This window comes from Macaca mulatta, chromosome 8, assembly GCF_049350105.2.
Source record: "Macaca mulatta isolate MMU2019108-1 chromosome 8, T2T-MMU8v2.0, whole genome shotgun sequence".
Taxonomy (NCBI): Eukaryota; Metazoa; Chordata; class Mammalia; order Primates; family Cercopithecidae; genus Macaca; species Macaca mulatta.
The window spans coordinates 45,466,722-45,477,979 of NC_133413.1; the positions used below are offsets into that span (position 1 = coordinate 45,466,722).

Consider the following 11,258-nt stretch of genomic DNA (forward strand, 5'->3'; position numbering starts at 1 on the left):
TCATGGACGTATCCGCGAAGGGACATTCGGGAGCAAATTCAGGACTATGATGAAAATGGAAATGTCTTCAGATAAAAACTGGAGGGAAGCTTTCTGAGAAACTGCTTTGTGATGTGAGCATTCCACTCAGGAAGTTATATTTCTTTTCTCATAAGGCAGTGTTTGAGCACTGTTCCTGTAAAATCGAATCAGTGATATTTCAGAGCGCAGTGAAGACTATGGTGAAAAGTGAACTATCCTCAAATAAAACCCAGAAAGAAGCGTTCCAACAAACTGCTCTCTGATATGTGCATTCATTTCACAGAGATAAAACTTACTCTATATTGACCAGTTTGGAAACTCTGTCTTTGAGGAATCTACGAAAGGATATTAAGCAGCGTCCAGAGGCCTGTGGAGAGGAAGGAAACGTTATCCGTTGAAAACTGGAAAGAAGCTTTCTTAGCAACTGCTTTGTGATGTGTGTATTCATCTCACAGAGTTAAACTATTCTTTGGATTGAGCAGTTTGAAATCACTGCTTCTGTGAAATCTGAGGAAGGACATTTGGGAACACTCTTTTGAATATGGAGAAAGAAATATCCTCAGATAAAAATCAGAAGGAAGCTTTCTGTGAAACTACTATGCGTCGTGTGAATTCCTCTCACTCAGTTAAGCTTCTTTTGCAATTGAGCGATTTTCTAACACTCTTTATGTTTAGTGCGCGAAGGGATATTCGGGAGCGATTTGAGGCTCATGGAGAGAAATTAAATATGTTCAGATAGAAACTGGAGAGATTTCCAAGGAACTGCTTTGTGTCATGTGCATTCCACTCACAGTGCTATACCTCTCTTCTCATAGAGCATCGGGCAAACCCTTTTGGAGAAAAAGGTACCAAGAGATATCCGGGAACATCTTGACGTCGATGGTGAAAAGGGAAATAGTCTGTGACAAAAACTGGAAAGAATCTTTCTTTGAAACTGCTCTGTGATATGTGTATTCATCTCACATAGATAAAGCTTTCTTTACATTACGCAGCTTGGAAACTCTGTCAAGGATGGATCCGCGAATGGACATTCGGGAGCAAATTCAGGACTATGGTGAAAATGGAAATATTTTCAGATAAAAACTGGAGGGAAGTTTTCTGAGAAACTGCTTTGTGATGTGTGTATTCATCTCAGAGTTAAACTACTCTTTGGAATGAACAGTTTGGAATCACTGCTTCTGTGGAATCTGAGGAAGGACATTTGGGAACTCTCTTTTGAATATGCAGAAAGAAATGTCCTCAGATAAAAATCAGAAGGAAGCTTTCTGTGAAACTACTATGTGTCATGTGAATTCTTCTCACTCAGTTAAGCTTCTATTTTCATTGAACAGTTTTCTAACACTGTTTATGTTTAGCATGAGAAGGGATATTCGGGAGCAATTTGAGGCTTACAGTGAAAAAGGATATATGTTCAGATAGAAACTGGAGAGAAGCTTTCCGAGGAACTGCTTTGTGACGTGTGCATTCCACTCACAGTGTTATACCTCTCTTCTCATACAGCATCAGAGAAACCCTTTTGGAAAAGAGGTACCAAGGGATATCCAGGAGCATATTGACGAGTATGGTGAAAAGGGAAATACCCTCCACAAAAACTGGAAAGAAGCTTTCTGTGAAACTGCTCTGTGCTATGTGTATTCATCTCACGTAGATAAACCTTTCTTTACATTACACATCTTGGAAAATCTGTCAGGGACACATTCGCGAAGGGATATTTGGGAGCACATTCAGGACTATGGAGAAAATGGAAATATCTTCAGATAAAAACTGGAGAGAAACTTTCTGAGAAACTGCTCTTGTGATGTGTGCATTTCACTCAAGGAGTTATACCTTTTTTCTAATAAGGCAGTCTTTGAACACTGTTCCTATAAAACTGAAAATGTGATATTTCAGATCGCAATGAAGACTATGGCGAGAAGTAAACTATCCTAACATAAAACCCAGAAAGAAGCGTTCCAAGAAACTTCTCCTGATAAGTACATTAATTTTACGGAGTTACAGTTTGCTCTACATTGCCCAGTTAGGAAACTCTGTCTTTGAGGAATATGTAAAGGGATATTAAGTGGCACCCAGAGGCCTGGGGTGAGCAATGAAATGTCTTCTGTTGAAAACTGGAGAGAAGTTTTCTGAGGAACTGCTTTCTGAAGTGTGTATTCATCTCATACCGTTAAATAATTATTTGGATTGAGCTGTTTGCAATCACTGTTTCTGTGGAACCTGAGAAAGGACATTTGGGAATGCTCTTTAGAATATGGAGAAAGAAATATCCTCAGACAAAAACCACAAGGAAGCTTTCTGTGAAACTGCTCTGTGTCGTGTTAATTCCTCTCGCTCAGTTAAGCTTCTCTTTTCATTAAGCAGTTTTCTAGCACTGTTTGTGCTTAGTGTACGAAGGGATATTCGGGAGAGCTTTGAGGATTATGGAGAAAAAGGAAATATATTCAGTTAGAAATGGGAGAGAAGCTTTCCGAGGAGCTGCTTTGTGACGTGTGCATTCCACTCACAGTGTTATACCTCTCTTCTCATACTGCATCAGGGAGACCCTTTCTGTGAAACTGTTCTGTGATATTTGTATTCATTTCACATAGATAAAACTCTCTTTACATTATGCAGGTTGGAAAATCTGTCATGGAGGGTTCCGTGAAGGGATATTCGGGAGCATATGGTGAAAAAGGAAATATCTTCAGATTAAAAACTGGAAATAAGCTTTCTGTGAGTCTGCTTTTTGCTATTTTTATTAATCTCACATAGATCAAACTTTCTTTATAATACGTAGTTTTTGAACTCCGTCACGGATGGATCCGTGAAGGGACATTAGGGAGCACATTCAGGCCTATGGTGAAAAGGGAAATATTTTCAGATAAAAATCAGAGAGAAACTTTCTGAGCAACTGCTTTGTGATGTGTGTATTCGTCTCACAGAGTTAAATCATTCCTTGGATTGAGCAGTTTGAAATCAGTGTTTCTGTGGAAGCTGAGAAAGGACATTTGGGTACCCTTTTAGAATATGCTGAAAAAGGAATACCCTCAGATAAAAACCAGAAAGTAGCTTTCTGTGAAACTGCTCTGTGTCATGTGAATTCCACTTGCTCCGTTAAGTTTCTCTTTTCATGGGGCAGTTTTCTAATACTGTTTATGTTTAGCCAGCGAAGGGATATTCAGCAGCACTTTGAGTCTTATGGTGAAAAAGGAAATATGTTGAAATAGAAACTTCGGAGAAGCTTACCAAGGGACTGCTTTGTGATGAGTGCATTCAACTCACAGTGTTATACCTCTCTTCTCATACAACATCGGAGAAACACTTTTGGAGAAAACGGTACCAAGGGATGTTCAGGAGCATGTGGACGCCTATGGTGAAAAAGGAAATAGCCTCAGAAAAAACCAGAAAGAAGCTTTCTGTGAAACTGATCTGTGACATGTGTGTTCATCTCACACAGATGAAGCTTTCTTTACATTACGCAGCTTGGAAATTCTGTTATGGATGGAACCGCGAAGGGACATTTGGGAGCAAATTCAGGATTGTGGTGAAGAAGGAAATATCTTCCGATAAAAACTGGAAAGAAGCTTTCTGTGAATCTACATTTTGCTATGTTTATTCATCTCACATAGATAAAGCTTTCTTTACATTACACAGCTTGGAAAAACTGTCATGGATGGATCCATGTAGGGATATTCAGAAGCACATTCAGGCCTATTGTGAAAAATGAAATATCTTCAGATAAAAAACTGGAGAGAAGCTTTCTGAGAAACTGCTTTGTGATGTGTGCATTCCACTCAGGGAGTTATACCTCTTTTCTCACAAAGCAATATTTGAACACTGTTCCTGTAAAACTGAAAAAGTGATATTTCGGAGTGCATTGAAGACTATGGTGAAAGTGAAATATCCTCCAATAAAACCCAGAAAGAAATGTTCCAAGAAACTGCTCTCTGTTATGTGCATTCATTTCACAGGGATAAAGCTTATTTCTACATTGCCAAGTTTGGAAACTCTGTTTTTGAGGAATCTACGAAGGAATATTAAGTGGCCTGTGGTGAGCAAGGAAATGTCTTCTGTTGAAAACTGGAGAGAAGCTTTCTGAACAACTGCTTTGTGACGTGTGTTTTCATGTTATAGAGTTAAATCATTCTTTGGATTGAGCAGTTTGAAATCACTGTTTCTGTGGAATCTGAGGAACGACGTTTGGGAACGCTCTTTAAAATATGGAGGAAGATATATCTTCAGATAAAAACCGGAAGGAAGCTTTCTGTGAAATTGCTATGTGTCGTGTGAATTCCTCTACCTCAATTAAGCTTCTCTTTTCATTGAGCAGTTTTCTAACACTGTTTAGGTTTAGCATGCCAAGGGATATTCGGGAGCGCTTTGAGGCTTACGGTGAAAAAGAAATATGTTCAGATCGAAACTGGAGAGAAGCTTTCCAAGGAACTGCTTTGTGACGTGTGCATTCTGCTCAGAATGTTATACCTCTCTTCTCATACAGCAGTGGTGAATCCCTTTTGGAGGAAAAGGTACCAAAGGATATTAGGGAGCATATTGATGCCTATGGTGAATAGGTAAAAAACCTCAGGCAAAAACTCGAAAGAAGCTTTCTGTGAAACTGCTCTGTGATATCTGTATCCATCTCACATAGTGAAAGCTTTCTTTACATTACGCAGCTTGGAAACTCTTTCATGGACGGATCCGCGGAAGGACTTTCACGAGTAGATTCGCGACTTTGGTGAAAAAGGAAATATCTTCAGATAAAACCTGGAAAGAATCTTTCTGTGAATCTGCTTTTAGCTATGTTTATTTACGTAGATAAAGGTTTCTTTACATTATACAGCCTGGAGACTCCGTCATGGGCGGATCCGTGAAAGGACATATGGGAGCACATTCAGGAATATGGTGAAAAAGGAAATATATTTAGATAAAAATCAGAAAGAAGCTTTCTGAGAAACTGCTTTGTGGTGCGTGCATTCCACTGAGGCAGTTATACCTCTTTTCTCATAAGGCAGTGTTGGAACACTGTTCCTGTAAAACCGAAAAAGTTGTATTTCAGAGCGCATTGAAGACTATGGCAAAAAGTGAAATATCCTCAAATAAAACGTAGAAAGAAGGGTTCCAAGAAACTACTCTCTGATATGTGCATTCATTTCACAGAGTTAAAGCTTACTCTACATTGTGCAGTTTGGAAATCCTGTCTTTGAGGAATCTGCGAAGGGATATTAAGTGGTGCCTGGAGGCCTGTGATGAGCAACGAAATACCTTCCAATGAAAACTGGAAAGAAGCTTTCTGAGCAAGTGCTTTGTAATGTGTATATTCATCTCATAGAGTTAAACCATTCTTTGGATTGAGCAGTTTAAAATCACTGTTTCTGTGGAATCTGAGGAATTACATTTTGGAAGGCTCTTTAGAATGTGGAGAAAAAAATATCCTCAGAGAAAAAAGTGAAGGAAGTGTTCTGTGAAACTACTATGTGTCGTGTGAATTCCTCTCACTCACTTAAGCTTCTCTTTTCATTGAACAGTTTTCTAACACTGGTTATGATTAGCCTATGAAGGGATATTCAGGAGCACTTTGAGGTTTACAGTGAAAAAGGAATTATGTTCAGATAGAAATTTGAGAGAAGCTTTCTGAGGAACTGCTTTGGATGTTTGCATTCCACTCACAGTGTTATACCTCTTTTCTCATACAGCATCGGGAAAATCGTTTTGTAGAAAATGTACGAAGGTATATTCTGGAGCGTATTGACGCCTGTGTTGAAAAGGGAAATTGCCCCAGACAAAAACTGGAGAGAAGCTTTCTGTGAAACTGCTCTGTGATATGTGTATTCATCTCACATAGATAAAGCTTTCTTTACATTACGCAGCTTGGAAACTCTGTCAGAGACAGATCCGCGAAGGGACATTCGTAGCACATTCTGGACTATCATAAAAAAGAAGTGTCTTCAGATAAAAACGGGAAGGAAGCTCTCTGTGAATCTACTTTGTGATGTGTGCATTCCACTCAGGGAGGTATACCTCTTTTCTCATAATGCAGTGTTTGAACACTGTTCCTGTAAAACCAAAAACGTTATATTTCGGAGCGCATTGAAGACTATGACGAAAAGTGAACTCTCCACAATAAAACCCAGAAAGATGCGTTCCAAGAAACTGCTCTTTGACATGTGCATTCATTTCACAGAGTTAAAGCTTTCTCTACATTGCCCAGTTCGGAATCTCTGTCTTTGAGGAATCCGCTGAGGGATATTTTGTGGCACCCAGAGGCCCTTGTTGAGCAGTGGCATGTAGTCCGATGAAAATTGGAGAGAAGCTTTCTGAGCAACTGCTTTGTGATGTGTGTATTCATCTCATAGAGTTAAATCATTCTTTCTATTGAGCAGTTTGAAATCACTGTTTCTGTGGAACCTGAGAAAGGACGTTTGGGAACGCTCATTAGAATATGGAGAAAGAAATATCCTCAGATGAAAACGAGAAGGAAGCTTTCTGTGAAACTGCTATGTCTTGTGTGAATTTCTCTCACTCGGTTAAGCTTCTCTTTCATTGAACAGTTTTCTAACACTGCTTATGTTTAGCGTGCAAAGGGATATTCGGGAACACTTTGAGGCTTACGGTGGAAAAGTAAATATGTTCAGAAAGAAACTGGAGAGAAGCTCTCTGAGAACCTGCTTTGTGACGTGTGCATTCCACTCACAGTGTTATACCTCTCTTCTAATACAGCATCGGGGAAACCCTTTTGGAGAAAGAGATACCAAGGGATATTCAGGAGCATATTGATGCCTATGGTAAAAAGGGAAATAGCCACAGACAAAAAATGGAAAGAAGCTTTCTGTGAAACTGCTCTGTGCTATGTTTATTTGTCTCACATCGATAAAGCTTTCTTAAAATTACGTAGTTTGGAAACTCTTTCATGGACAGAGCAGTATTGTATCACTCTTTTTGTTTAGTCTGCAAAGGGAGATTCAGGAGTGCTTTGAGGTTTATGGTAAAAACGAAATTATCTTCACATAGAAACTGGAGAGAAGCTTTCCGATGAGCCGCTTTGTGATGTGTGCATTCCACTCACAGAGTTATATCTTTCTTCTCATAGAGGATTGGGGAATCCTTTTTGGAGAAAACGCTACCAAGGGACATTCGGGCGTATATGGACGGCTATGGTGAAAAAGGAAATATCCTCAGACAAAAACTGGAAAGAAGGTTTCTGTGAAACTGCTTTGTGATAGATATGTTTATTCAACCCACATAGATAAAACTTTCTTTACATTACATAACTTGGAAACTCCATCATGGACGGATCTGCGAAGGGACATTCGGGAGCACTTTCACCCCTATGGTGAAAAAGGAAATCCCTTCAGATAAAAACTGGAGAGAAACTGTCTGAGACTCTGCTTTGTGATGTGTGCATTTCACTCAGGGAGTTATACCTCTTTTCTCATAAGGCAGTGTTTGAACACTGTTCCTGTAAATCCGAAAATGTGATATTTCAGAGCGCAATGAAGACTATGGCGAAAAGTGAAATATCCTCAAATAAAACCGAGAAAGAAGCGTTCCAAGAAACTGGTCTCTGATATGTGCATTTCTTTCACAGAGTTAAAGCTTACTCTACTTTGCCCAGTTTGGAAACTCTGTCTTGGTGGAATCGGTGAAGGGATATTAAGTGGTGCCTGGAGGCCTGTGGTGAGCAAGGAAATATCTTCCGATGAAAACTGGAGAAAACCTTTCTAACTAACTGCTTTGTGATGTGTTTATTCATCTCATAGAGTCAAATCATTCTTTGGATTGAGTAGTTTGATATCACTGTTTCTGTGGAACCTGTGAAAGGACATTTGGGAACGCTCTTTACAATATGCTTAAAAACGAATACCCTCAGTTAAAATAAAGAAGGAAGTTTTCTGTGAAACTGCTCTGTGTCTTGTGAATTCCACTCCCACAGTTAAGCTTCTCTTTTCATTGAGCAGTATTCTAACACTGTGTTTAATCTGTGAATGGATATTTGGGAGCGCTTTGTGCCTTGTGGTGAAAACGGAAATATGTTCAGATAGAAACTGGAGAGAAACTTTCCGAGGAGCTGCTTTGTGACGTGTGCATTCCACTCACAGAATTATACCTTTCTTCTCATAGAGGACTGGGGAGTCCCTTTTGGAGAAAAAGCTACCAAGGGACATTCGGGAGTATATGGACGGCTATGTTGAAAAAGGAAATATCCTCAGACAAAAATTGGAAAGAAGTTTTCTGTGAAACTTCTTTGTGATACATATGTTTATTCATCTCACATAGATAAAGCCTTCCATACATTACGCAGCTTGAAAATTCTTTCATGGACGGATCCCCAAAAGGACATTTTGTAGCGCATTCAGGACTATGGTGAAAAAGGAAAGATCTTCAGATGAAAACTGGAAAGAAATTTTCTGTGAATCTGCTTTTTGCTACGTTTATTCATCTCACATTGTTAAAGCTTTCTTTCCATTAGGCAGGTTAGAAACTCCGTCATGGACGCATTCATGAAAGTACATTTGGGATGACATTCTGGACTATGGTGAAAAAGGAAATATCTTCAGATAAGAACCGGAGAGAAGCTTTCTGAGAAAGACTTTGTGGTGCGTGCATTCCACTGAGGCAGTTATACCTCTTTTCTCATAAGGCAGTGTTTGAACAATGTTCCTGTAACTGAAAAAGTGATATTTCAGAGAGCATTGATGACTATGGGGAAAAGTGAAATATCCTCACATAAAACCCAGAAAGAAGCGTTCCAAGAAAGTGCTCTCTGATATGTGCATTCATTCCACAGAATTAAAGCTTACTCTCTATTGCCTAGTTGGGAAACTCTATCTTTGAGGAATCTGTGAAGGACATTAAGTGTCACCTGGAGGCAGGCAGTGAGCAAGGAAATGTCTTCCGTTGAAAACTGGAGAGAAGCTTTCTGAGTAACTGCTTTGTGATTTGTGTATTCATCTCATAGAGTTAAATCATTCTTTAGATTAAGCAGTTTGAAATCACTGTTTCTGTGGAACCTGAGAGAGGACATTTGGGAACGCTCTTTAGAATATGGAGAAAGAAATACCCTCAGATAAAAACCAGAAGGAACCTTTCAGTGAAACTGCTATGCATCATGTGAATTCTTCTCGCTCAGTTAAACTTCTCTTTTCATTGAGCAATTTTCTAACACTGTTAACGTTTAGCATGCGAAGGAATTATTGAGATTGCATTGAGGTTGTTGGTGAAAAAGGCAGTATGTTCAGATAGAAACTGGAGAGAAGCTTTCCGAGGAAGAAGTTAGTGATGTGTGCTTTCCAATCACAGTGTTATACTTCCTTTCTCATACAGCATGGGGGAAACTATTTTGGAGAAACAGGTACCAAGGTATATTCAGGAGCATATTGATGCCTATGGTGAAAAGGGAATCAGCCTCAGAAAAAAACTGTAAAGAATCTTTTTGTGAATCTGCTCTGTAATATGTGTATTCATCTCACATAGAAAAAAATTTCTTTACATTACGCAGCTTGGAATCACGGTCATGGACGGATCCGTGAAAGGATATTTTGGGAGCACGTTCAGTCCAATGGTGAAAAACGAAAGAGAAGCTTTCTGAGCAACTGCTTTGTAATGTGTGTATTCATCTCATAGAGGTAAACCATTCCTTCGGTTGAGCAGGTTGAAATCTCTGTTTCTGTGGAATCTGAAGAAGGACATTTGGGAACGCTCTTTAGAACATGGGGAAAGAAATATTCTCAGACAAAAAGCAGAAGGAAGCTTTCTGTGATACTGCTATGTGTCTTGTGAATTCCTCTCCCTCAGTTAAGCTTCTCTTTTCATTGAGCAGTTCTCTAGCACTGTTTATGTCTAACATGCCACTCGATATTCAGGAGTGGTTTGAGGCTTATGGTGAAAAAGGAAATATGTTCCGATAGAAACTGGAGAGAAGCTTTCCGAGAACTGCTTTGTGATGTGTACATTGCACTCACAGTGTTATACCTCTCTTCTCATAGAGCATCGGGGAAACCCTTTCTGTGAAACTGTTCTGAGATATGTGTATTCATCTCACATAGATAAAACTTTTCTTATATTATGCACTTTGGAAACTCCGTCATGGACGGATCCGCGAAGGGACCTTCGGAAGCACATTCAGATCTATGGTGAAAAAGAAAATATCTTCAGATAAAAACCGGAGAGAAGCTTTCTGAGAAACTGCTTTGTGATGTGGGTATTCATCTCATAGAGTTAAACCATTCTTTGGATTGAGCTGTTTGAAATCAGTTCTTCTGTGTAATCGGAGGAAGGACATTTGGGAATGCTCTTTAGAATATGCAGAAAGAAATATCCTCAGATAAAAACCAGAAGGAAGCTTTCTGTGAAACTGCTCTGTGTCGTGTGAATTCCTCTCACTCAATTAAGCTTCTCTTTTCATTGAGCAGTTTTCTAATACTATTTGTGCTTAGTGTGTGAAGGGATATTCGAGAGTGCTTTGAGACTTACGGTGCAAAAGGAAATATGTTCAGATAGAAACTGGAGAGAAGCTTTCCGAGCAACTGCTTTGTGACTTGTGCATTCCACTCACAGTGTCATACTTCTCTTCTTGTAGAACATCGGGGAAACCCTTTTGGAGAAAAAGGTACCAAGGGATGTCCGGGTGCATATTGACGCTTATGGTGAAAAGGGAAATAGTCACAGACAAAAACTGCAAAGAAGCTTTCTGTGAAACTGCTCTGTGCTATGTGTATACATCTCACATAAATAAAGCTTTCTTTACATTACACAGCTTGGAGAGTCTGTCATGGATGGTTCCACGAAGGGACATTAGGGAGCACATTTAGGAGTATGGTGAAAAAGAAAATATCTTCAAATAAAAACTGGAGAGAAGCTTTTCGAGAAATTGTTTTGTGATGCGTTAATTTCACTCAGGGAGTTATAACTCTTTTCTCATAATGCGGTGTTTGAACATCATTAATGTAAAACCAAAAAACTGACATTTCAGATCACATTGAAGGGTATGGTGAAAAGTGAAGTATCCTCAAATAAAAGCCAGAAAGCAGTGTTCCAAGAAACTGCTCTCTGATATGTGCATTCGTTTAACAGAGTTAAAGCTTTCTCAATGTTGCCGAGTTTGGAAACTCTGTCTTTGAGGAATCAGAGAAGGGATAATTAAGTGGCCTACGGAGGCTTGTGGTGAGCAAGGAAATGTCTTCCTATGAAAACTGGAGAGAAACTTTCTGAGCAACTGCTTTGTGATTGTGTACTCATCTCCTGGACTTAAACCACTGTTTGGA

At 39.3% G+C, this 11,258-nt stretch overlaps 1 pseudogene; it reads right to left on the bottom strand.

The window, feature by feature from the left end:
* Positions 1 to 10,627, bottom strand: part of LOC713088 (ras-related protein Rab-4A pseudogene) — a 123,346-nt pseudogene extending 112,719 nt beyond the window's left edge.
* Positions 10,628 to 11,258: the final 631 nt, after the last annotated feature.